Here is a 24,952-nt window from a genome sequence, read left to right on the forward strand (position 1 = left end):
TCAGGTGGAAGTCTGCTTAACCCATGATGGCTCTTGTTTCATATGCACACACACATATATATACACATATACACACACATATATATATACACACACACATATATACATAAACATATGTACACACATATATACATATACACACACACATATATATATATATATTTACTGTGCTCAATTTGGAAAATATCAACCAGCAGAGTAGAAGACGAAAGTGACCTGTATTTCCAACATCCAAAGGCAACTCTCAGGCATTCACCCCTCTCCTGCATGTTTGTGAAAATTAGAAACTCAGCTTTTGTATTTGGCAATATAGCATAAACAATTGTGAACATTCTTTTTCAGGTCATTTTCTGCTTTCAGATTACAAAAGAGTACTCTGTGGTGATAGAAAATTAAAAAAACAAAGCAGAACCAGATAGCATGGGAAATAAAAAATACCTGTCATGTCACCCCTCAGGCAGTCACTACAAGTTATATGCCCACCTATTCCTTAAAAATTATTCTTAAAAACATATTTAAAAGTCTATCTTTGAAGAGCTCAAAATAGGGCTATGTTGGATATCCAGTGGGGTCAGGGAAATAGTCTCTTACAAAGAGACCACCAAGGTCAAGTAAGGTTCATCTACTCCTTGATGAATATGCGATAAATATGTAGCAGGTGCTATTGGCTGGGGGAAACCTGTTTATAACACCTTCTCCCTTACCACAGGGGACAGGGTGAGAGAAAAATAGCTAACACTTCTTTGTGATTTCATGACAGCTCCTCCAGCCACGAGCTGTCTACCTCTGGAATTCTTGATGTGTGAGAAAAGTATACCCCATCTTGTATGAGCTGCTACTCATGTTTGCAGGTGTTCTGTTACTTGCGGCTCAATATGCTCCAGACTGGGCTGAGATCTGTGATGCTTTGTCAAATCTAGCCTCACTCACGTCTGCCCTTTGGCTCTCCTGCCCCCCGCCGAAGGGCCAACCCAGAACAGAACTTGGAGTGGAGGCATACTGACAGTAATAAGCCTTCCACAGCAAGCTTCTTGTTCCAGATATTCATTTCAGTGGGAGTCCTGTCTGGCTGGGTTTCACTGACCTATTTTACGTCTGTTATACAACTTTTCTGTCCTCAAACCCCCTTCAGTGACTGCTAGAGTTTAGTTGTGGGTTTTGTCCAAAATGTTTTATGTGCTGGGGGCTTGATCCTCAGTGAAATTGAACCCTTCTAAAAGGCAGGGCTTAGTGTGAGGTAATGTCATTGGGGATGCTGCCTTCGAAGGGATTCTTTTTTTTTTTTTCCTCAGAAACCTTTTATTTAAGGAATATAAACGTCATGCATTTTGTAAATATAACTTTAGAAACACAGTGATTCTTCCCACCATACCCTCCTTCCCACCCTTCTTCCTTCTCCCTCTCCTATTCCCATTCTTATTTTTTACTAAGATCTATTTTCAATTAACATTATACATATAAGATTATACTAAGTCCCAAATTGCACATCTCCTCCCTCACTTATTCCCACTCTTATATTTAACAGGGATCACTTTTCAGTTAAAATTTAAACACCTAAGAATAATTGTGGGTTAATCACAGAGTTCAACCAATAGTACTAGAACAAAACACAGAGAAAATACTAAAATGGTTAAAGTATTACATTGTACATCAACAGTCATGACAAGGGCTGATTAAGTCACTGTTTCTCGTAGTGTCCATTTCATTTCTACAGGTTTCCTTTTTGCTGCTCGGTTAGTTGTCACCAATCAGGGAGAACATATGATATTTGTCCATTTGGGACTGGCTTATTTCACTCAGCATGATGTTTTCTAGATTCCTCCATTTTGTTGCAAATGACCGGATTTCATTGGTTTTGACTGCAGTATAGTATTCTATAGAGTACATGTCCCATAATTTCTTTATCCAGTCTACTGTTGATGGGCATTTGGGTTGGTTCCAGGTCTTAGCTATTGTGAATTGAGCTGCAATACACATTAAGGTGCAGACAGCTTTTTTGTTTGCCAATTTCATTTCCTTTGGGTAAATTCCAAGGAGTGGGATGGCTGGGTTGAATGGTAGGGTTATATTCAGGGACATGCTCAATCAGACTTGCCCTAAAAGGTGGAGTTAGAATCATGCCAGGGGATCCCAATACAATCCCATCAAGGTGGCATGTAACAATGCCATCTCACTAGTCCAAGTGATCAATTTCAGTTCATAATTGATCACACTGATAGGTCTAAAAGTCAAAGGGATCACACAAACAAGACTGGTGTCTGCTAATACTAGCTGATAGAATCAAAAAGGGAGAGAACGATCCATCATGGGAAGCGGGATACACAGCAGACTCATAAAATGGCAGATGTCCTAAATAGCACTCTGGCCTCAGAATCAGCCCTTAAGGCATTCAGATCTGCCTGAAGAGCCCATGAGAGTATTTTAGGCATGGAAAGCCAAGACACCCTGGGGAAAAAAAAGAAGACCTAAATGGAAGATCTCTGTGAGTGAGATCCCAGTGGAAAGAACAGGGCCATCAAAGAAGGAGGTACCTTTCTCTGAAGGGAGGAGAGAACTTCCACTTTGCTATGACCCTGTCGGAATAAGATCGAAGTCGGTGAACTCAAAAGGCTTCCATAGCCTTGGCAACTCATGACTAGCACCTAGGGAGATTACTGATGCCATAAACAAGAGTGTCAAATTGTTAAGTCAACAACAGGAGTCACTGTGTACTTACTTCTCATGTGGGATCTGTCCTTAGTGTGTTGTCCAATGTGAAGTAATGTTATAACTAGTACTGAAACAGTGTTTTACACTTTGTGTTTCTGTGTGGGTGCAAACTGATGAAATCTTTACTTAATATATACTGAATTGATCTTCTGTATATAAAGAGAATTGAAAATGAATCTTGATGTGAATGGAATGGGAGAGGGAGCGGGAGTGGGAGGGAAATTATGGGGGGGGAAGCCATTGTAATCCATTAACTGTACTTTGGAAATTTGTATTTACTAAATAAAAAATAAATTAAAAAACAAACAAACAAAAAAAGAGATTATACTAAGTAAAGAGTTCAACAAATGGTATGAAAAAAAAAAACCTGTTCCTCAACAGTCGAGACAAGGGTTGTTCAAAGTCATCGCATCTCAAAGTGTCAATTTCACTTCTATACCTTTTAGGTACTCTATAAGTTATCACAGATCAGGGAGAACACATAGGATTCGTCCTTCTTGGACTAGCTTCTTTCACTAAGTATGATGTTTTCCAGTTTGAATCATTTTGTTGCAAACAACAGGATTTCATTTTTTATTGCTATATAGTATTCCATGGTGTACATATCCTATAATTTCTTTATTCAGTCTTCCATTGACAGACATTTGGGTTGATTCCATATCTTAGCTATTGTGAATTGAGCTGCAATAGATATGAGGGTACAGATAACTCTTTCATATTCTGATTTCATTTCTGTTGGGGATTCTTTATGATTTTGCTGAGTGAGTTCTTAAGAGAGTGATTTATTATAAAGGGATCCCACCCACCCCCACCTCACACCCCTGGCACTTTTTTTTTTTTCTTCTGGTTCTTGTTCTATTTCTCTGCCATGTTGTGATACAACCAAGAGGCCAAACAGATGGAACCACCCTATCTTGGGCTTGCAGCCTCCAAAACTGGGAGGTAAGTCAAACTTCTTCTCCTCCTCCTTCTCATTCTTTTATTTTATTTTTATTTTTTTTTATTTTTTGACAGGCAGAGTGGACAGTGAGAGAGAGAGACAGAGAGAAAGGTCTTCCTTTGCCGTTGGTTCACCCTCCAATGGCTGCCGTGGCCGGTGTGCTGCGGCCAGCGCACCGCGCTGATCCGAAGCCAGGAGCCAGGTTCCTCTCCTGGTCTCCCATGCGGGCGCAGGGCCCAAGGACTTGAGCCATCTTCCACTGCACTCCCGGGCCACAGCAGAGAGCTGGCCTGGAAGAGGGGTAACTGGGACAGAATCCAGCGCCCCGACCAGGACTAGAACCCAGTGTGCCGGCACCGCAAGGCGGAGGATTAGCCTATTGAGCCGCGGCCCCAGCCCTCATTCTTTTTAAAAATGAAGTCCCAGCCTCAGGTATTTTGTTACTGCAATAGAAAACAAACTATTACAGTATGCAACATACCTTCCCCAGGACAAGGCCTGAGTTTTCTACTTCTGTCTGTCAACCCACAGCAAAGTTCCCTATGAATGATAGATGCTTCATAAATATCAGTGGTTTGATTTTTTTTTTAACTCTTTGGTTTCTTGGTTATTGGATGTATAAGACTTTTGGGGACTGTTGATTTAGACATCTTTACAGATAAATACAATGTTACTTATTCTTCAAGATGCTAAGTAGACCTGTCAAAATGACACTGTCATATTCTTTACAAAATTATCTTCTTGTCATCTATTGATGAATTGTTATCAGCAACATCATCTGGTGGTGAGGGAACACTTTTGCAAGAAAGATTGTGTTTGGAAAGGCCTGGAAATGGTTAATATGGAGGCTGTGACTCTCTCATGTTGTCTTGTGGTTGCAGATGGAATATGGTCGATCAGCTGAATGATGCTTTGTGCATCCCAGGCCTTTGTAATTGAGGAGCTGCTGTTCTTGCTTGCCTGAGTCATTTGTGGGTCAGCAGGGTGCCTCACAGCAGGACGGACAAAGAGGAAAGGAAAGAAGGCAGTGTGGTTGCCCAATGAACCTTCAGAACAAATTGATCTGGAATGTTTGTGGTTCCAAAAGCCATCAGGAATTTGCATGCAACTCTCCATGTGTGCAATTGGGCAATGGTTGGGAGTAGAGGCGGGAACCTTGACCTCTGCCTGTCCATTTGCTGCTGCAGGTTAAGAGCCAATGCTTCAATGTGTGTCTTTAGCATCTATCTTCATTTGCCTTGTCCAATCCGTCTTCTCCAGCAGAGGGGCTGGCAATCAGGGAGATATTGCTCAAGAAGCCCACCTTGGCTTTCACCCTGTGGGAGGCCCGAGGGCCACAAGCCAAGGCTTCCTGGCGACTGCGAGGCCCTAATGGTCTTTGGACTTCACAGCTAATCAGGTGAGCCAGCCGAGCAACTGAAGTACCAGAACAGCCAATGGCTGGGCTCCAGGATGGGGAGATCCCAGAGGGGAGGGACAGCAGGGGTGGGAGGAGCGGGAGAGGGAGCGCTCTGGGGTAAGCTGAAAGGAACAGAGCAGAGAAGCCACTGGGGTCTCCAGGGCGGCTGCATCCTGCTATTTTGCCTAAGAAGCTCGGGTTTTAATGGACCCCTTTTTGGAAAGACCACATTTTCTACACTGAGCTGTCACAGCAGTGTCCATAGCAGGTGAAAGAGATGGGTGCTTTGTAGTAGAAAAGGTCACAAATGTTTGCACATAAAAAGCCTTGGAGGCCATGTTGGCTGCCAATCACCTGTTCCTGATAGGAAACGCATGGGCGAGGGAGTGACACGTCCAGGCTCACGTGGATTCCAACTCCTGAACTCCTGTCCCCTCCCCCAGCCCCCAGCTCTGCCCCCTGCTGGGTTTCCCTTTGTATAGGGGGGTCTTGCACCTGCTTATAGATGAGCACACGTCAGGCATGGGGATCATAGTAGGTGCTCAGGCAGCGTCCACCTCCTCCCTTCTTCAGCATTTCCTTGCTCCTTGGAGAGAAAACAGATGTTTTCAGAAAGCAATTGGAAGCACAAACCGGTGTCTTTCTATGTGCTAAACTACATTGCAAGCAAATTGAGGGGAAAGCCTTTGATTAGTCTCCCCTATAAACTCGGGGCCTAGCATGGGGCATGCACATAGTAGGTGTTCAAGTTTGTTGATGCATCACAGGAGCAATAGTATGCACTTCAGAGCAGGCAGGGTAAGCTCCCAGAGGGAGTGCGGCCGGCACCAGGCTTCAGAAACATGGCTGCTTGTAGTTCCTTTGTTCATTCATTCAATGGACTTAATACTCACTGTGCCAGGCATTCGTCTAGACAACAGACACACTGTAGAGAACCAAATAAAGAAACCTTGCGTTAAGAAGCTGGCATCCTAATATACGGGGATAACTACTAACAATGAACTCTATGTCGTTGTGCAGGGTGATTCATGGAGTTTCACAGAGAGGGGGAAAATGAAGATGTTTGGGGGACAGAGACCTTGGGTGGTGTTGGGGAGCAGGGAGGGAGTTGGCGCTTCATAAGTAGAGGGTGGGGAGGGTTTTGTTGGTGGAGGAGGGCGGTGACTGTGCTCTGTGTTGGAGCACAAAGCCAGGGGATCCATCCTCAGGTACCCCTGACCCACAGCTCGCTAGGACATTCTTATCCCGTTTCCCTGCATGAGCATCCTGGCAGTGAACTCGGGAGGGATGGCTGGCACAGGTGGGAGGAGGAACTAGGGGGAGGAAATGCTCGGTAGTGGTACTGGGCTAGGTGGCTCCGGCCCCTGGAGCTGAGAGCTCGGTCCTTGGCTTCCCAGGACTTCACTCAAGGGTGCCCGCCCTGACTGTGGAAGATGAGTTCCCTGCAGAGAAGCTCCCATGTCACCAGATTCCAAAGGGCATGGTTGACCCCCACGTGGCAAACAGTCACCTTTTCATAATTTGGAAGGGAACTTGGCTTCTTAGGAACTGGGAAGCACCTTGTCCAGTCCTGAGAACTTGTCTGTTTTACAGAAGGCTTTGAGCTCCCCGGTGAAGAAGTTGAGAAGCGAGAGGCAATGTCAAGGATGTCTTCCCACAGTGCAGCAACAGCACAACCCAAGGGGAAGAGAGGCCAGAGGAGGACTGTGTGTCCCGTCTGTGGTGCACTCTGGGCACAGACACCTGTTGGATGGAGCTGACTACAGCTTGCAGCTCTCTCTCAGCACCTGGGTTGGTCTGCAGAGGAGGAAATTCAGATATGGCCTTCTGAACTCCAGCCCAGGGCCAGTGGGAAAACAGAGTGGACATCTTTGTGTACCTCCCAAGGAATGAATCTCTCCCATCCAGAAGATGGGAAAAAAAGCACATTGGATCCAATTGTTCCTGCTGCAGAAAAATCTTCATGACCTTGTATACAATGATTTGATTTCTTATTTAAATTGTGATAGAAAGGATTGGGTTTTAGCTCCAGACAGCATACTTTGTATTGAAGAGATGCTTTGCACATTGTAAACTACTTCTATATTTACTATCACTGGATGACTGGCCTCAGTGGGAAGCTGTGGGAACTGAATAAGATTGTGAGAAAATGATAGACACACCACACACGTTAGCTCAGCTGCATCTGTAACCATGTGTTAAGAAGGATTCTGAAGCCCCTCTGAGTTCTGCAGAAAGATGCTTCCTGATCGATTAGTCAGGCCTGCCGTGAATGTAGGAGGAAGGAGATGGTTGCTTGGAAAATTACGATGCCCGCTTTCTTCCACAAGATTCCATGACTCAGGGGCAAAGGTCAGCAAATTACAGCTCAGGGACCAAACCCAGCCACCACCATGCTTACATAAAGTTTTGTCGGTTACTCTTCCTTGTTTATGTGTTGTTTTTGGCGGCCTTTGCACTCCATGGTGGGGTTGACTTGGTACAACAGAGACATATGGCCCACAAAGTCTGAAATATTTACCTGTAGAGAAAAGTTTGCTATCCCTGTTTTAGGGCAAATTAGACAATTAAAAAAATTGCATCCAGCATCTCCATGAAGGAGCAAGGATCTTATTCACCTCATTTTAAGGAATAACAAAGGTGAGGAGCCATGACGAGTGCCTTGCCCGAGGTCACACGGCCAGGCACAGCTGTACTGGTCCCCCAAGCCCCCAGATCACTCCACTGCAGCATGGACTTCACAGCAGAACATTCTCATTAGGTGCAGAAGAAACGATTTTTATTTGCTTTAGGGTAAGATTTTCCCACCAAGTCTTTAAACCTAAAGTAGGAGGAGCATAGAACTATTTCCAAGTGTAATAAGGGAAATTCTGGTTTTTGGTGAAGTTCAAATTCTTGAAGTGGTCAACAGGATGGGTCCTCTGAGAAACAGATGCTGGGAGATGCTTGTCAAGGATAAAGGTGGGGGGAGAAGTAGGCAGGCCTTGGACCACGGTGCAGGTTTCAGTCCTATGAAGAAAGGATTGGTGGGAGGAGCCTCAGACTACAGGGACTCCCCAAGGAAGTGTCTGCTGGGCTGCTGGAGGAATGCCACATGGGGCAGGCAAAGGCCAACCCTTGCACCTCATTGCACTCAGACATGGTGCAGGAGCAGCCTGGGGGAAGTACCATAGTGGATCAAAGGGGCGGCAGGGAGGGGCCAGTGAGGCTCCCTCAGCAGGTTCTCTTGGAGGGGAATCTTGGCACTGCCTCCCTGCGGCCACCATGGCATGCACTGTTCAGCCACATGCCCTTGGCAAGTCTCCACACAAGGCCCGGAGGCCCCAGAGATCCAAGGAACATCTTTCCAAGCCCAAGCCACGCAAGCCTAATTGGAGAGATCCAGCATGCGTACTTGAACAAGCAAATATGCCTGAAATAACAGCAGAGGTGGTAATTAAAGTGGGGAGGAAGGAGAGGGAGTACTCGGGGTTTGCTGGGACAGTGCATGCCATTGGTTCCAAGAGGGACCCTGAGAGGGAAGTTTGTGACGTTATCCCTTGGCATTTGAATGGACTGTGCAGGGTGTTCTGTGCCATTGCAGCCTGCCCCATGCCCACAGGTTGCCTCCATCTATTTGGCATCCATTGAGTGCCTATTATGTATAAGGCTTAGTGCCAGGTGCCTTGGGTATGTGGCTCTCTGGTCATAAAATCTAATATATGATACTGAAGGGACTATGGATACTGATGAGTCATTTAAGCCATTTATAGAAATATATGTGCGCTTGTGAGCAACTCTTAATGAGTAGAATCCTGATAATATTCAGTTGAGGCACAAGCAGAAGACAAAACCATTCATTTAAGCAACCATCTATTTGCCAAGCTGTGTAACACACGGTGCAGTAGCAGGAAGGAAGTCTTTTCTTTCCTTTTATAATGAAACAATAGAACACATTTACCTATAGGAAAGTATGAAAACTATACACTAGGGAATCATGTAGTGCACTCCAACCATACCCATCACCCAGCTTCGGCAGTTATTAAAGTGTGGCAAATTTTGTTTCATCTTTAACCTCACTCATATCCTACCTCTTATATAATTTGGGGGCAAACCCCCTCTGGATGTCATTTGCCTTCACATATGACCTCTTTGTCATGGTACTTCAAAAACATCATTGGAAAATGAAATCAAAAGGTAGGTTTATTTTGGTGCAAAATTATTTTGAAACCCATGCTAATTTTTTTCATAATAAATGTTCTCTGTGAACTTTTGGAAGATTGTGCATAAGTCTAAAACATAAGTTTGCTGTTTTTCTTTTAAGTCATATTTGCAATACTGTTATCACACATTTCACTTTCCCAAGTCTCATTTTCTTATCTGTAAAATGGACATAACAGTATCTATTTTGTAGCATTATTAGCTATACCTTATATATTTAGTTCAAGTCATGCTTTCTATTATGATGATGATATACTTGAGAAATTGTGAATCATAAGGGCCTAGAAATCCACACTTAAACAGGATATCAAAGCAACCCTCAGGGCTGGTTCTGTGGTGGGCACTGGTTTGAGTCCCAGCTGCTCCTCTTCCTATCTGGCTCCCTGCTAATGCACCTGGGAAAGCAGCAGAAGATGGCCCTAATACTTGGGCCCCTGCACTCACGTGGGAGAACCAGAAGGAAGTTCCTGCCTTCAGATTTGTCCAGCTCTGGCCATTGTGGCCATTTGGGGAATGAACCAGCAAATGGAAGATTTCTCTTTCTCTCTCTCTCTCTCTCCACCCCCCCCCCCCCCCGCCTTTCAAATAAATAAATTAATCCTTTTTTTTTTTTAAAGCAATTCTGACACAGGTGGGGCCTAGACCACGTGCTGAGACTCTCTGTTCTGGTGGATACAGTGATAACGAGAGCCATCATTTAAAACCATCAGTTAAATCAGGTCATCATTGGTAGCTTCACAGACCTTTCAAGACACACTCAAGGCTTGATCTTAACATTCAAGGCTCTTTGGAATGTAGAGCCAGTGATTCTCAAATTTTAGCAGCAGAATGAGATGGATTTTGTTTACGTGAAGATTCCTGGGTTCTGTCCCTGGAGTTCCAGGAAGGTGTCTCGGGGTCTGTGTGTTTATTAAGCATCTGGAGACTCCTGGTGCAGGGGCCCTCTGACCACACCTTGATGGCTCCTGACCAGGGGGAGCAAGACAGACACATCCACAAGCCTCCAGGACTGACTCTCTGCCTCTGTAGAACCTTTGGTCACCATGCAAGGGTTGGCAAGTACAAGTATGCGGTTGCAGATGTTGTCCACATTAGAGGTAAAAATCGGCAGTCCACAGGCTGAATTTGTCTTGCAAATCTGTGTAGGCTTTTAGATTTGAACAGCATTTAATTTACTTAAACAGTTGCCAGTTAAAAAAATGTTAGAAATTTCATCTTAAAATCCACTGTTCCAGCCTCCCTTAAAGTTAAAAAGATCCCACGACCCTAGGCCTCCATTTTCCATAGCTTTCTTTGTCTGGAGTTGGCAGAAGCCCTGAGATGAGGTGTATAATCCTCACATCACCCAGGCCCCTCCATTCCCCACTGATTGCCTCTGACCCATTTTTCTCATTTACATTAGCTGACAGGTGCTAAGATAGTTTTGCCTCTGTCATATATTAGACAGTTTCCCCATGTGATTAAAAAATGTGTGTGTTTATGTGTGCAAGATCTGTCCTCAGTGTAGTTTAAGCTCAAATCAAAGAGGTTTTGTTTTTTTTTTTTTTTTTTTTGTCATTACATGTACTTTAATGATATAATTGTTGGATACCCACATTAGCCCAAGTTTAGACAAAGATTCTTGGATGAAAGAACCATCCCAAGAAGAGGAATTCCAAAGCTGTTTGCAGTATGGTTATTTTCCTGGTCAAAGGGACTGATTTCTCCGTGCAGGTGCAGGGGCTGATGTACAACAGGAAGACCATCAGAAGGCAAGTTTCCAAGCACAGACTTCAACACAGCCTCACAGAAATTAAATTAAAGCCACTGATCCCCCTCTCTGGAGGCAACAGAAGGTATGTGACTAAAAGCAAAGAGACACATATATGACTACGTGTGCACAGACTGACATCTGTATGAGTATGGATGTAGATGTGTATGTCATGTATTAGCACACACGCACACAAATGATGCTGGTGGTGCTAGAAAAATCACACAAAAGAAGGAATCTAAGACCTCTCTGTGAGTAGCAGCAGAAATAAGGGGAAGGTCATGGGCCTTGGAGTCAGATGGCCTTAAGGTTCAAGTCCCAGCTCCACCAAACTGAGCTCAACTTCTCCGAGGCAGTCCACCTCTCTGAGCACTCCTCCTTCCATAGTGTGACTCTTCCTTATGCTGGGGTGGTGTTTGTGAGGAGATAATGGGTGCCAGTCAGTGTTGCTTCCTCTCCCCAGACGGAACCACTGGTAGCTGCCCGCCTCGCTCTGCGCTCCGATGCCCCAGCCTCCCTGGTACTTGAGGAAGGAGCAGACTTCGAGGCCCTTTAATTTCCCACGAGTGGATCTTGTAGCCAGTCCAGGAAACCATGTGCCTTGGAGCTGGTCTGAGACTACTGCCTGCCCATAGAGAGCTTTTCTGACCAAATTTTTCTGAATTCTGTCTACTGAATTTTGCAAATCATGGGCCCAACTGGATAAAATGGAAAATAAACGGAGGCAGTCTGATCTTGGTGCAGTGAATCCACTTCCCGGATCTGAGCGCTCTCACCGCTCCTAGTCCATGCCATCATTCTTCCTCTTACACTTTGCATTGGAATCTCTGTCTCAGGTGACCTGTGGTCAGGCCTGTGCTCGCCTGTGCTCACCTGGCACTCTCTCCCCATGGAGAGCCTTCCCTCCTGCTAGCTGGGATGGCTCCTCTCTCTGGGGCTTTGCCAGGGCGGTGGACTTTGGTTAAGGCTGGAGACCAGACAGGTGACGAGAGTCTGGGTGCACTCTCACTCTCAGCACACTCGCTGTCCCACACCATCCCACCCTTCACATCTGCTTAGACTGTGGATCAGGTGATCTCAAGCACCCAGATGATACATTCTCCCCACGGGTCAAGCTGGGAATGAGGCCGGTCATCCACTGGAACCCTCCCCATGTTCTGTTTTCTCTGCTGCTTCTGTTCTGAACAGCCATCTTTCCCTATAACTTCTGACTTTCATCTTCTCTAATCCCTTGTGTACCCCCTTTCTATGTATGGTGCTATCCTCACCCTGTACTGCCCCCACCGAAAGATCCCCTTCCTCTCACCTGAACAACCAGGCATCTGCAGCAGCACTGCCCTCAGTTAGCTATTAGGAAGGAAGCAAGCTGATCTAGCCTGTGCTTGGGAATCGGGTATCTATTCCATCTTTCTGGGTGTTAACCAAAATTGTTCCAAAAAAAAAAAAAAGCAACCCAACAATAACTATTTGTTGGCTTAATTGTCATTCATTTTTTCCATAAATAATGATAAAACCTCCTTTTTCACTCTTCTCCAACCCCCACCCCCACCCCCGCCCGCCCTCCCGCCTGCCCCGGAAGCCAAGACTGAATGTGCGGAACAATGAAGAGCTGGAGCAGGACAAACACAGCACTGGCTTTGGTTCCTGACTGGGTAGCTTTGCATAAGCTACTCAAACTTTCTGATTCTCCAAACCTCACCTTTGAAACGGCAATAAAAACGGCATCTTCCTCTTGCCTGGGGTTGTGGGAGGATTACACGGGTGACTTTTTCTTGCCAGTAGGGTCCTACAGGGAGCTCCCCAGGGAACAGTTTGGCTGTATTCTACCCCCTGGCATAGGGATGCTTCCCGTCCTCCTCTGAGGGTTTGTCCCTTGTTCCCTTTGGACAGCCCATCCCCTCGTGACAAGTCCCTTCCTGGAGCCTGCCACTGGTTCTAAGGACCTCTTTGATTCCCTCCTTTCTCCATGCGACACCATCTTTCTTGAGGGTAGGGAGCCCTGCTAGCTCCCAGGGGTTAGCACAGTTTTCAATAGAGTCGATGCAAAACAAATCTTTGCTAAATAATGGTTATTCACATAACAAAAGCATTCCTTCAATGTTGAGCTCTAATAGGTCAATATCATTTAAGAATTGTTCGCAACTCCTCAGGGCCTGTATGAGCCCGACAGGGAGCTGGGCAAGTTCCTCTGCTTCTAGTCTTTGCAGCAATTCAGCTAGGAAAGGAACCACAGATGTGTCCAGCGACACAGGGCCATTATTCACCCCCAGGCTTGCTAAGCCCCTCCCCCTTTGCAGTGCCTCTTCTAGCCTACAAAAGCAATGGTAACTTTGGGAGTGGAGGGCGACTGGAGAACATTAGAAAAACCCTGGGTCACTACTGACAGCGGTCTGATAGCAAAAGCATGGGAATCGTATCCGATGTGTGAGAGCAGTCACCAGGGTGTCCACAACGGCCGCAGGGGCTCCATCCTGGAGCTGCACATCTCGTGTCAAATACACTCCTGACAGTGACCCCAGGTCTGCTCAGTCCATTCCAGCCTCTCTTCTCTGATACCTGCAAGAACTAGGAGCCTAGGGCTCCATATGACGACTCAGGGTGCTCAGCTGCAGCCTTGCACCAGGCACCTCCACAGCGCATGAGGTTATTGAGCTCAGAGCTTCACTCCCCAGTTAGAAAACCCCCACTTGGCAAAGCCGAGAAGACACCACCCACTGCATCATTAAATTATAACAAGCCCTGAAACTCACTCCAGAAGCCTGGGCCTGCCTGTCCTTGTGGTCGGCAGCAAGCATGTGATTGGCTGGCCAAGCTCAGCCTACCAGGCCTTATCTCTGGCTGGTTATTATTTGATTAAAGAGCCTTCCTCCTCCTGGGGTGTTGCAAAACTGCACTGGGAGAGCTGGATGCTTCCCCGGGGACTTTTTCTGAGGTTTTTGCTGAGCACCCAAAGTCCTTAGGCCTCTGGCCATACAAACAGGAACCCAGCGGAGTCCGACCTGGTTTTTTATTCATCCACAGCCTGGGGCCACCTTCTGCAGTGTCTCAGACAGCTCTGCTGATCAACTGATTGGAAATACTCCGACGAACACCACAGAGTCACCGGTCCAGGTATTTGAACGTTTTGGTAGGGGATGTAATTTTCTAGGCTGTCATGACATAGGGGTAGAATGGATGGGAGTGGGATGGGATGTGTTGCGGATGCAAAGTGCAATGCACGAGAGGCAAACACAGCAGAGGAAGCTGAAGAACTTGGAATCTTAGAATTCACGCCAAGGGTCTTGGCATGAATGGTTTGCATCTGGAAAGAGGTGCCAGCACATCTGAGATGCAATATTCACATCTGCATGCCTTTGCTCCCCAGGGAGTCTTCCCCAAGGTCTAGCTACTCTTGGCCTGCACGTAATCCTTCACCATGCCTCAGAGCCCCCAGATCCTGAGAGGGTTTTGGATACTTTATAATAAATCCAAGTGTGTCCATCAATTCTGATCTGTACATGGGATGTGGCCAGCAAGGGCTTGGCTGAGTGGCACAAATCCTGGTGATGTTGGCTACAGAGAAGAGTAGCACTGAGCACCACATTTATGAGAGTTTGCTTCCTTCTTTGCTTGAGATCTGTGTTTGATGCATGATGTCTGTTCTCATCCGGCCACATTCCCAACTCAATGGTGTTTTTCTGAGTTCGGGTTGAGCAGAGAGAGATCGGTCTGAAATCTGTCAGAGCTCATGTCAAAGGACTTCCTTGCTGCAGATGGACGCTGGGCTCTGCTTGGGGCCAGCAGAGATTTAACCACCTGGAATGAAGAAGAAAGGCCGAAGAAATGACAGACTGTCTGCTCCAATTGTTAGGTTTGGCTTGGGGTGGCTGAGGAGGGGAGGATGGGATGCACAAACAAGGAAAGCAATAATGTAATTCTAGTGTTGAGTAGAGAAGAATGCTTTCATGGCACATCCATGTCCTTAAACCTGATTTCTTTCTAATGCATTGTAGGCTAAGAAATAACCATGCCAATGGCATTTCCTCTTGGTGGCTGACACTGGTCTCAGTTGTGTCCATCATGTTGCTTTAGTCCTCACACGTTTGTATCCAGGTTGTGCCTGCCTTGTCATCTGCAGTGGGACCATACCACGGCCGTGTCCCCACAAAGGTTCTCCGTAGATGGAGGAGTCTTCTTCCAGCTGACCCCTCTGTGGTTCCCCCAGGAGCTGGCTCTGCTGTGGGCCCAGTGGGTTTCCTGGGACTACTCGGAGTAATTGGTCTGACAAACTTGTCATAGTGAATGATGCTCTCCGTTCATTTTAAGGGGAATGCCAAGACTATGCAGGGGGTTTTGTCTCCTGGACCTGACTCCTCTCTGCTCTTCCAAGGGGCAGTTCCCTTGGCCATCCTCTGCATGGGCAGGGGCCTGCTTGCTGCTTTGACCTCCTCCCTCACCCTTCTCTGTCTGTCTTTCAGTTCTTTGCATCCACTGTGGTCGCTAAGGTAACTCCTCCCCTTCTCCTCTCTCAGGAGATGTTCTGGTCCCAGGACCTCCCACTCAGGAAGACCTAACCTAAGGCCCCCCGTTTAAGGGCCTCTCATTAGCCTTGTGTTAGCAAATCATCCAGTGTGGGAAAAGAGCCGTTCAGATCATAACACAATCTTGCTTCTGCTGCTGCTACTTAGGTTGTCTAAGCCCTGGTTTCCTCATCTGTAAGGACTTTTCCCATGGTGTTACTTGGCTACAGAGATTCTGTGTTCCGTCAGTGCCAGCTGTGTGCCGATGGTGTGTGTGTGAGGCCAGGAGAGTAGCCGGGAAGGCAAGGAAAGCTGGCTGCCCTTGTGGGAGTTACAGCTGAATGGGAGCTCCAGGCCTGGGAAATTCACTCAACTGTGTCATTCCCATCTGTGATGAAAAAAAGAATCAAGGGCTCCATGGAGCTGTCAAGAAAGGAATCCTTGATGAACCATAGCAGTTGATGACCTTGACCTGAGCACAGTGGGTGCTCCGTGTGGGCCACCTTGACTCCTGTCCAGTGCTCTGCCCCAGCTGCCTCTGCTGATGGAGACAGGTTGGGCCCACACCCAAGAAAGGCCAGGGAGCGGGAGGAAGACTCAGACTGTTCTGTACCCTGGACCCCCTCTTCTCTCAGCACCTTGCACCTTCCCCAAGCTGGAGGCCGGACTCCTCACCTCCTTGATCCTCTTTGCAGGAGCTGTATCCTGCCTCCCCAAGCACGTACGTGCCCAGCCTGGGCACTTAACCCCCCTGGACGCTGCTCTCCGAAGGTGAAATTCTGAGTGCAGGGAGAGTGGGAGGGGAGCTGAGGATTCGGAGATGGCTCACAGGCTGTTTCTGGCTGTCGGTTCTTGATCTCAAGGCTGCCCACTCACCCCCACCCCCGCCAGGAGCATCATGCTCTTTTGCGCTGCACACAGTGTCTTTTTGTGGTTCTCTGGCCAGGGCCTGAGGGACAGCTCTTGTAAGAATTGGTTAGCATTTTTTCCAGACAAAGCTAGCAGCCTGGGAGGTGGTAGGAAGGCTATGTCTTCAGAGAATGATGTAAGGCCCCTGCTCCTGAGAGGGTGGTGATGCTAGCGTCTGTAATTCTGCCCTGCCTTCCTGCTGTGGGGTGGGCAGAGGGAGACTTTGCCCCTTTGACCTTCAGGGTCATAACAAGTCTCTGTCCCTCTCCTCTTCTCTGCCTGGTGCCTTGCTCTTGCCGTCAGCATCTGGGAATCAATCCCTGCCCGTGGCTCATGGCTCTCAGGGCCTAGTGGGACTTCCCAGGGCATCAGTGTTGGAGCAGGCAGTGGCAGTGGGACTTCCTGATGCACCTCCCTTCAACATGGGAATTCTGAATTTGAAAACTCCCTGATTGATGGGGCGGTTGCAGAGGTTTGGGGGCTTGAGAGAGCACCAGAGATCTTCTGGCATCAAACCCCAGTCCTAGAGAGACTTTGAGTGGCAGCGTGTAGCCCGAGGCACAACCCTGCCATGACACAGGTCAGGTGAGGAATGCGACAGCAGAGCTGCAGTGCAAAGTTTAGCTTCACAACTCCTCTCCCGGAACCCTCAGCCTTGTTAATTTCACCACCATGGTGGGACCAGGGTCTGTAACTGCTGGCGGCATTTCAGATATAGAATGGACTCCCTGGTGTCAGGCAGAGCTAGTGCTAATTAAAACACTCCATCAGTACCGTGGGCATGCCAGCAGCAGGAAGCAGGCAGCCTGCCGCCCCGTTGCCACCCCCCCTTGTCCCAGTGCTCTTGCCGACTGTATTTTTCAGCTGTCCAGGGCTGGCCGGAAGTGTGGCTGAGCCTTGGCCTTGAGTGTCGCACCAGGAATCAGAAAAACAAAATGAAACAGGCACCCAAAATGAGTCTCGAAAGCAAGCAGCAACCGCGTCCCCAAGGGCTGGACTTTTCTCTACAGGGAAGGGGCCGTTGCTGTGGAACTTGACCCTGAGGGCTGCTGGTAACTGTGTTGGGTTTTGTTTTGCTTCACTTTTGAGTCAACTCCAAGACAGTAACTGTGAGGAACAGGGCCTGGGAAAATGGGGAATTCTGCGATGGAAAGCTCTCTAGGACTTGGCAGTGGGAAGGCCACAGGACCAGGTGGCAGCAGCAGCAGTCAAGGGACTGGCTTCTCCCCAGCCTCAGCCTTGTCTCCCCCCACCCCCCCAGTACTGCCGCAGGGACCATGGACCAGGGAGAAGCTGAGTTTTTGATCAGAGTCCCCAGGCACCTCTCCAGGGCAGCCACGGTCCTGACCCTCCCATCAAGCTCCCCTTGGGGTGCATTTTAATTATCTTGTGGGATACTGCTCAGGCTGAGGCTGTTGGCGAGGTGGGGGTGGCCTGTCTGCTGTAGCAGGCAGAACAGCACGCACTGGTGGGTAACAGAGGGTGTGCCCTCCAACGCTCAGTGCACACAGGGCTGTGAAGCGGCACTGTGTGTCCCTGGTGCCTCGCCACTGCTCCTTCAGTGCCCACATGCCACGCCAGCTTCCCTGCCTCACATCTAATTAGCTCTGTGACTCAGGGCAACAGAGCACAGTGGCTGCTCTCACGGAGCCCATAGCCCAGTGGAAAAGATAGGGAGTTAAACAGGAACCAGAGTGCAGCCTTGCAGAGTGGAGAGTGCAACCCTACAGCAGGGCAGTGTGGCCACAGGGCAACCCCTAGGCCTACCTTGCCCTTCCTACCCTCACTGGACAACACCCTTTCCATTCCAATTTGGCTTCACTCTAACTCTTCTGCAGTCAGCTCCATTGGTTCCTTGTTGCTCGTGGGCCCCATATTCTTGACTGCAGATGGATGTTGATCTATGATGCATTTAACAGTCTAGGGTGACATAAAAACTAAGGGCAAGGTGCCAGCATTGTGGCGTAGCAGGTAAAGCTACCTCCTGCGATGCCAGCATCCCATATGGGCACTGGTTCGAGTCATGGCTGCTCTACTTCTGATCCAGCTCCCTACTAATGTGCCTAGGAGAGCAGTGGAAGATGGCCCAAGTCTTTGGGCTCCTGTACCCATGTGGGAGACCCAGAAGAAGCGCCTGGCTCCTGGTTTCAGCCTGGCCAAGCTCCAGCTGTTGCAACCATTTGGGGAGTGAACCAGCAGATGGAAGATTCTCTCTCTCTCTTTCTTTCTCCCTCCCTCTCTCCCTCCCTCCCTCCCTCCTCTCTCTCTCTCTTCAACTCTGCCTTTAAAATAAATAAAATAGAATCTTTAAAAAAACCTAAAGTTGCTGATCTTTAATAAAACTATATATATTCAATTTGAGGGACTTTCTGTGGTTCTTTCTGCTTGTTGAGATGTGAAAAGCTTCTTTTATTAAATGATGGTATTTGTCAGTAAGCAATTTATGTTCAGTTTAATTTTAATATGGTAGTTCAAAGTCTAGGAAGCATTGTCCAATCAACTAGTTATAACCGAGACAAACACCCATGCCCAAACCCCGGCAGGAGCCCCTGGGGTGTTTCTCTTAGTTTCTGATGTCCCAGTCTGTAGCAGAATACCCAGACTGATATATTCAAATTCCACTCACTCACCCCCAGGACACTTAGCTAGTTGCGGCAGCTGAATCCTTAAATAGAAACTTTTGTTTGCTTGGCGTCTCAAGCTCTTGTATGTTTAATGCTTCAAGTATCTGCTTTCTGGGCCAAACTCATGAAAATCTAAAGGGGAATTATCTGTCTCAGAGAGCAGTTGCTGTGGAAATAAAAGCCGTTAGTACTCGGCGTTATCAGGATGTTTAATTTTTCATTGATACTGAAAGATAAAAGTTAATCTTCCGAGTTGTGTTAACCCAGGTCACCAGCTTCTCCTTAGACACAGCTTGGAGACAGTTACAAAAGATGCCAGGCCCCTAGTTTGGGGTAGCCAGATTTTACAGGCCCTGTATTCACATGCTCAGGTTAGAGGATTTTGCAGTCATAGGATCTGCTCTGGTTTCATGTTGTCTGATACTGCATCTGGTAACTGACATTTCCATTGTGGTCTGGGATATATTGAGGGGGAGGGAGCGTGGAGTGATGGGGGAGAAACTTGATGGATAGGAGAAATTCAGGCAGGCCACATCCCAGTAATCCAAGTGGTAGAGCACAAGTTCTTGGGCTGGAGTCGAATGTTTCTGTGTTAAAGGTTGTTTAAAATAAGCAAGTCGTGCTAAGTTTAGATATTTAGCTGCAACAAGGGTTTGTAGTGCTCATGTTTGCAAGGCTGGCTTCACACTGTAATGGCAACGGCAAAGGAAACTCATGCTTGGACTGAGTGCTTTTTGAGGTCAAGGGTGTGCCTTGTGTCTGATACTGATGGAACTTCTCTCTCTCTCATTCTCCCTTGGGCACATGGGAAGACAAAAACTAGTTGTTGGTGACAGTGATAATGCAAATGACTCTAAATTTCATAGAGAATCAGTGTCTGGAAGTTTCTATTTCGACCTACAATGACCAGCCAATTGTTAATATCCTTAACTTGCCTACTTAGTTATTCAGCTATTAAAAGGAAACTTTGAGTTGATCACTTGTTGGGTTTGCAACCCTAAGAAAAGGCAGGAGTATGAAGCTGTCGGTGGCAACAGCCCCTGTGTTCTGAGGCTTGGTCACCTCATCTACAACTAGTCCTGGCTGCTTATTCAGGGCCTGGTCCAGACCCAAGAGCGACAGGCACTGTCCACTTGAACTTGACATCATCATGCTTCACCTGTCTGAGGCTTACAGCAGCTGCACTTGGCCCTTTGGTAGCAGACAGCCCTCTGGCTGGCAGTAGTTTGAGGTCCTGGCAAAAACATTGTAGAAGGCTTCAGGGTGTGTTTACCATCACAGCTCTGCCAGTAACAGGTTGTGCAGCCTTGCGCATAACTCTCTCTCTCTAGGTCTTGTTTTTCTCCTGTGTACAGTGCGTTGAATTAGATCAGAATCTCTCTGGCACTATGGATATTTTGGGTCAGATAATTCTTCACCGTGGGGACTGTCCTGTGCGTTATAGAATGTTTGGTGGTATTCTTGTCTCTATCCCTTCGATGCCAATAGCATATCCCCCTTCAACCAAAAATATCTCCAGACATTTCCAAATGTCCCTTGGTGAGCAAAATCACCCCGAGTTGAGAATGATTGGATCTGATATCTACCTCAATTTGAGAAACCACATTAAGAAGTATGAATGCATCTTATGTTATTGAGCTTCAAGTATGTGTGAGGCACTGTGTTAGGCTTTGCAGATTAATATGTATTTCTAGATAACCCATTGATAAAGTGCCATCTATGTGATGCAAATCTGAACTGGAGACCTGAACAGGCATGGAGGTGGAGTGGAGGAAAGATAGATTCCCTTCTGGGCTGCTTTCCAGTCACTCATCTCAGTTTCCTTATCTGTAAAACATGAGCTTTATACATTGGTGGCAGGACCTAATGCTCAGTATATAGGAAAGCAACCAGAGCATAGTAGAGAGTTCATAAAATAAAATTGGTTGCTCTTTTCTCCCTCCCACTCCTGAAGGAATGGGATGTGTGAAAACCATGAACTTTGCCAGTCTTGCCCTGCTGTTACTGGAAATCCACACTTCACTCCACTCCTTCCCCGGCAGATCATCTTACAATTCCCCAGGACCGACCCCTCTTCTTTTTTTTTTTTTTTTTTTTTTTTTTTTTTTTTTTTTGTGAGCCACATCTGTCTTAGCACGAGTATTGGTGTTTGGGTCATCCTTGAAGGTGATGCTTCCCCATCAAATAAAAAAAAAATCTGCAGCAACTAGAGATTTGTAGACCCCATTAAAGCGTCTCTCTTCTTGCACATGCACGGACAATAAGGAGTCAGGGATGAAAGAGCTGCTGCTCTGTGTGCTATCAACACTGCTCCTCCTGGAACACAGGTTGAACCATGGGTTTATCACCTCCTCTGAGTTCTCAGTATCTCAAGGGCAAAGATCAGCCCTTAGAGAGCCACAGCAGTTGCTGCACCGTCTCCTCCATGGAAAACCTCTTGGTATTTAATAGCCTGGCATGGTGAGAGGCAGCATGACACGGTGAGAAGTTTAGGGTGAGGGAGTTTGCAGCTGGACTTTCCTCTGTGTTTGAACACCGGCTAGGAACATTGGCACATGAAGACAGTGTCGTCCTTGAAAAAATAAGGCTCCGGCTCAAATCCCAGTTCTCCCACTTACTTCTGGGGGACCTAGTGGAACTTCTGTCACCTCTCTGAACCTCAGCTGTCCATTGCATCTGAGAAGCCTGGGTTGCAAGAGTCCCTCCCTTGGGAGGCAGTTGTGACAGCTAAATAACAGAAGGCATGGAAAGCACATGGGAGTGCTCAGTACCGAGGCATGGTTCTAGTCCTAGACATCACCTTCAATAGTAATGATAAGTACAACCGATGTTGCACAGCAGATGACAAGTGCAAGTTGGGTAGGTGAAGAGGTATGAGGTTGGTTCATTCTGTTACTGATAAGGAAACAAGCTTAGAAATGGCCCCCAAGCCCTAGATACTATGGAAGGGAAGAGCTGGGAGAGATGTTACATCTCTGAAGTCACCTTCAGACTAGTTCCAGTGCTAGGGCTGCCTTCCTGCTCAACACTTGAAAGCCCATGTTTAGAAAATTGCACAAAGTTGAGGAAAATAAAGTTGCACAGTGACTTGGTACACCGTTCCTTCACGACTGAGTATTTGGGCCCTGTTGGGGATGGAGGTTGATGCAAGTTTATTAGAGTGTTGGCATGTGAAATCACATATAATTACAGCACAAACAGAACCTTGGTTTAAAAGAAATAAGTTATTTCAATTAAACTCTACTCTAGTCTTGGGTAATGATACAATTCAATCAAGAGGCTGAACTGGTAGTCACAATTTATACCAGAATCATACCCCTTGTTTTGCCCTTTTTAATTTAATGGTTTATTTTCTGGCTATCTTCCTTAATTAGAGGGGCTCATCATGCATAGAGCACACATTTTAATACTTTTCTTTTATCCCCTCATCCCCATTTTTAGCCCCATTCTTGTATAGCAGTCATAGGATGATGAATTAGAGGAGTGATCAGTAAGCAGGGACCCCTGGACCAGATCCTGGCCACAACCTGTTTGGCTAATCAAGTTGTACTGGCACATAGGAACGGCGATTTGTTCTGTATCATCTATGGCCTCTTTCTCCCTACAATGGGATTGAGTAGGTGACCTAGTGGCCTGCAAAATCTGAAATCTTTACTATTTGACCTTTTACAGGAAAACAAAAAGGCTGATTCCTGGCTTAGAGTATGAGGGTTGGAGTCAAACATGTCTGAGGTCAAATCAAGTTTGGCTTCCCATTAGCCGTGACACTGGGAACATTGTATTACCTCAAGAATAATAGATAGACACCCACCTTGTAAGGGTACTGTGGAAATTCAGTGAGAATTTGTAAAAAAAAATATACAGCCCTGGGCCTGGCACAGGGTAAATGCTCAGTGGGACCTGTAATGATGATCATCCATTCTTTTCTCCAGCAGGTGTACATCTGGTGACTTCTCTGTGCTAGGCCTGGGGGTTGGGGGACAGCAGAAAGTCCCCATTGTCATGGAGTTTACATTCTAATGGGCAAGATAGACAATGATCAGGAAACCGAATTGACAGGTTATTGGCAGAGAGTGATACATACTATAAATAAAACAAAATAGAGTGATACAGAGGAAAATGACAAGGCAGGGGACAGAAAGTTGCTAACTGAACTAAGAGCTAAAAATAGGAATGAATCACCCAAGCTAACATCTAGAGAAGGAATGTTCCTGGCAAAGAGACCGCAAACACAGAGGCATTGAGCCAGGGATGAGCTTGGGATGGTCCAGGAACAGTGAGATGGTCTTGGGGACTGGGGCAGAGGGAGGGAGGGAGAATGGTTGAGGACCAGAGAGCAGAGGTAGGCAAGGTAAAAGCATGTCAATGCTTGTAGACTCTGGAAAATGGTTGGCTGGCTTCCTTTTGTGATCTTTCATATAGTATTATTACTTCTCCTCATCAGTCTCTGGCATTGGCCGCTGTTAGAAACAGAAATGAGTGAGGGCCCTTGTGAGCTCTGGTTAAGGTAGCAACTCTTGGTCACGGTGAACCCATCAGACTGCCCAGCTGGACCCAGCCGCCTCATGTGGGCTTTTCTCCTCACAATGCCTCTGACTCACCTGACAGATCTTCTGGCCAATGCCATTACCTCTTTGAAATGGTTCCTTATCAGGGGCTTTGAATGCTTCTCCAGGTAGAGCACTTAAGGTAAAAATCAGTTAATGTAATCTTAAAACCCTCTAATAAATTTCCAGCAACATAAGACCACCAGATAAGCACTGTGTCCCTAGGGTCATTCAGAATTCACAGCTCAGTTCCCATAATTAGCATTTCTTTTATGTCTGAATCATTGAACAGGCGTGAAGAGCCTTGGTGATAATATTTTACTTGTTTGAGGCTTAAAAGCAAGTCTTAGACGCAGCTGTCTCCAGAGGTGCTAGTGCTTGTCACAAAGCACATCAAAGTCGCAAAGCCACGCTGTACACCCAGCTCACTTAGAGGGAAAAGTACACCTTTGGTTTACTTTCATCCATTTTCAATGACTTCTCTTGTTCTCTTCACTCTCCCCACTCGTTGTCTTCGGCATCCTCAGATCCCTTTGCTGAAAGTCCTTAGGTCACTAATAGTAGTTAATACTTCCCTCCCAGTGTGTTTGTGTTTCTATCTTGTCTTGCTTTACCCCTTGTTAAAAGTGCAAGATCCAAACATGGCTGTCTTCCAAGCCATGTTTTCAAACACTGTTTTTTTTAATTGACAAAAATTTTGTTTATATTTATGGCATATAGTGGGATGCTTTGATGCATGTATACATTATGATACAATTTAATCAAGCTACTTAACACATCCACCTCACATGCTTCACTTTTTTGTGCATGTGGTAAGTACTGTCCTAGCAATTTTTAAGTGTACATCCATTATTCTTAATTATAGTCAAATGCTGTATGATGGAATTCCAGATTTTATTGCCTCATCCAACTGAAAGTTTGTGCCTTTTGATCAGCATCTGCTCCTATAGCTGCCCCCTCCCCATCCCATCATAACCACCACTCTACTCTCTACTTCTCTGAGTTGCAGAGTTCTAAATTCCATTTGTGAGATGATGCAATGTTTGTCTTTCTGCACCTGGCTTATTTCACTTAGCATAATGTCCTCCAGATTCACTTATGCTGTTGCAAAAGACAGGATTTCATCCTTCTGTTTGGCTAAATAGCATTCCATTTGTGTGTATGTACTGCTTTTTCTTTCTCCCTTCAGCCATGGATGGGCTCATGGGTTGAGTCCATGTCTTGGTTATTGTGAATAGTGCTACAAAAACATAGGAGTACAGATGTCTCTTACTCATATTAATTTCATTTCTTTGGATATACACCCAGTAGTAGGGTTGTTGGGTCATATTGTTGTTTTATTTTTAATTTTTTGGAGAATTCTTCAGACCTTTTT

At 46.5% G+C, this 24,952-nt stretch overlaps 1 protein-coding gene across 2 annotated transcripts in view; it reads left to right on the forward strand.

Annotated features, from left to right (window-relative positions):
• Positions 1-24,952, forward strand: part of GPAM (glycerol-3-phosphate acyltransferase, mitochondrial) — a 138,088-nt gene that overhangs the window by 61,802 nt on the left and 51,334 nt on the right. Inside the window, exons 4-5 of one of the 2 annotated variants that reach the window (XM_089313988.1) lie at positions 10,962-11,083; positions 14,020-14,109. The gene's annotated coding sequence lies outside the window, so the exon portion shown is untranslated. Of the gene's footprint in view, positions 1-10,961; positions 11,084-13,879; positions 14,110-24,952 lie in introns of those variants that run through there. The other variant, XM_008270504.5, reaches the window with a different exon arrangement.

This window comes from Oryctolagus cuniculus, chromosome 15 (assembly GCF_051225735.1).
Source record: "Oryctolagus cuniculus isolate XC-2025 breed Fujian yellow rabbit chromosome 15, ASM5122573v1, whole genome shotgun sequence".
Classification (NCBI taxonomy): domain Eukaryota; kingdom Metazoa; phylum Chordata; class Mammalia; order Lagomorpha; family Leporidae; genus Oryctolagus; species Oryctolagus cuniculus.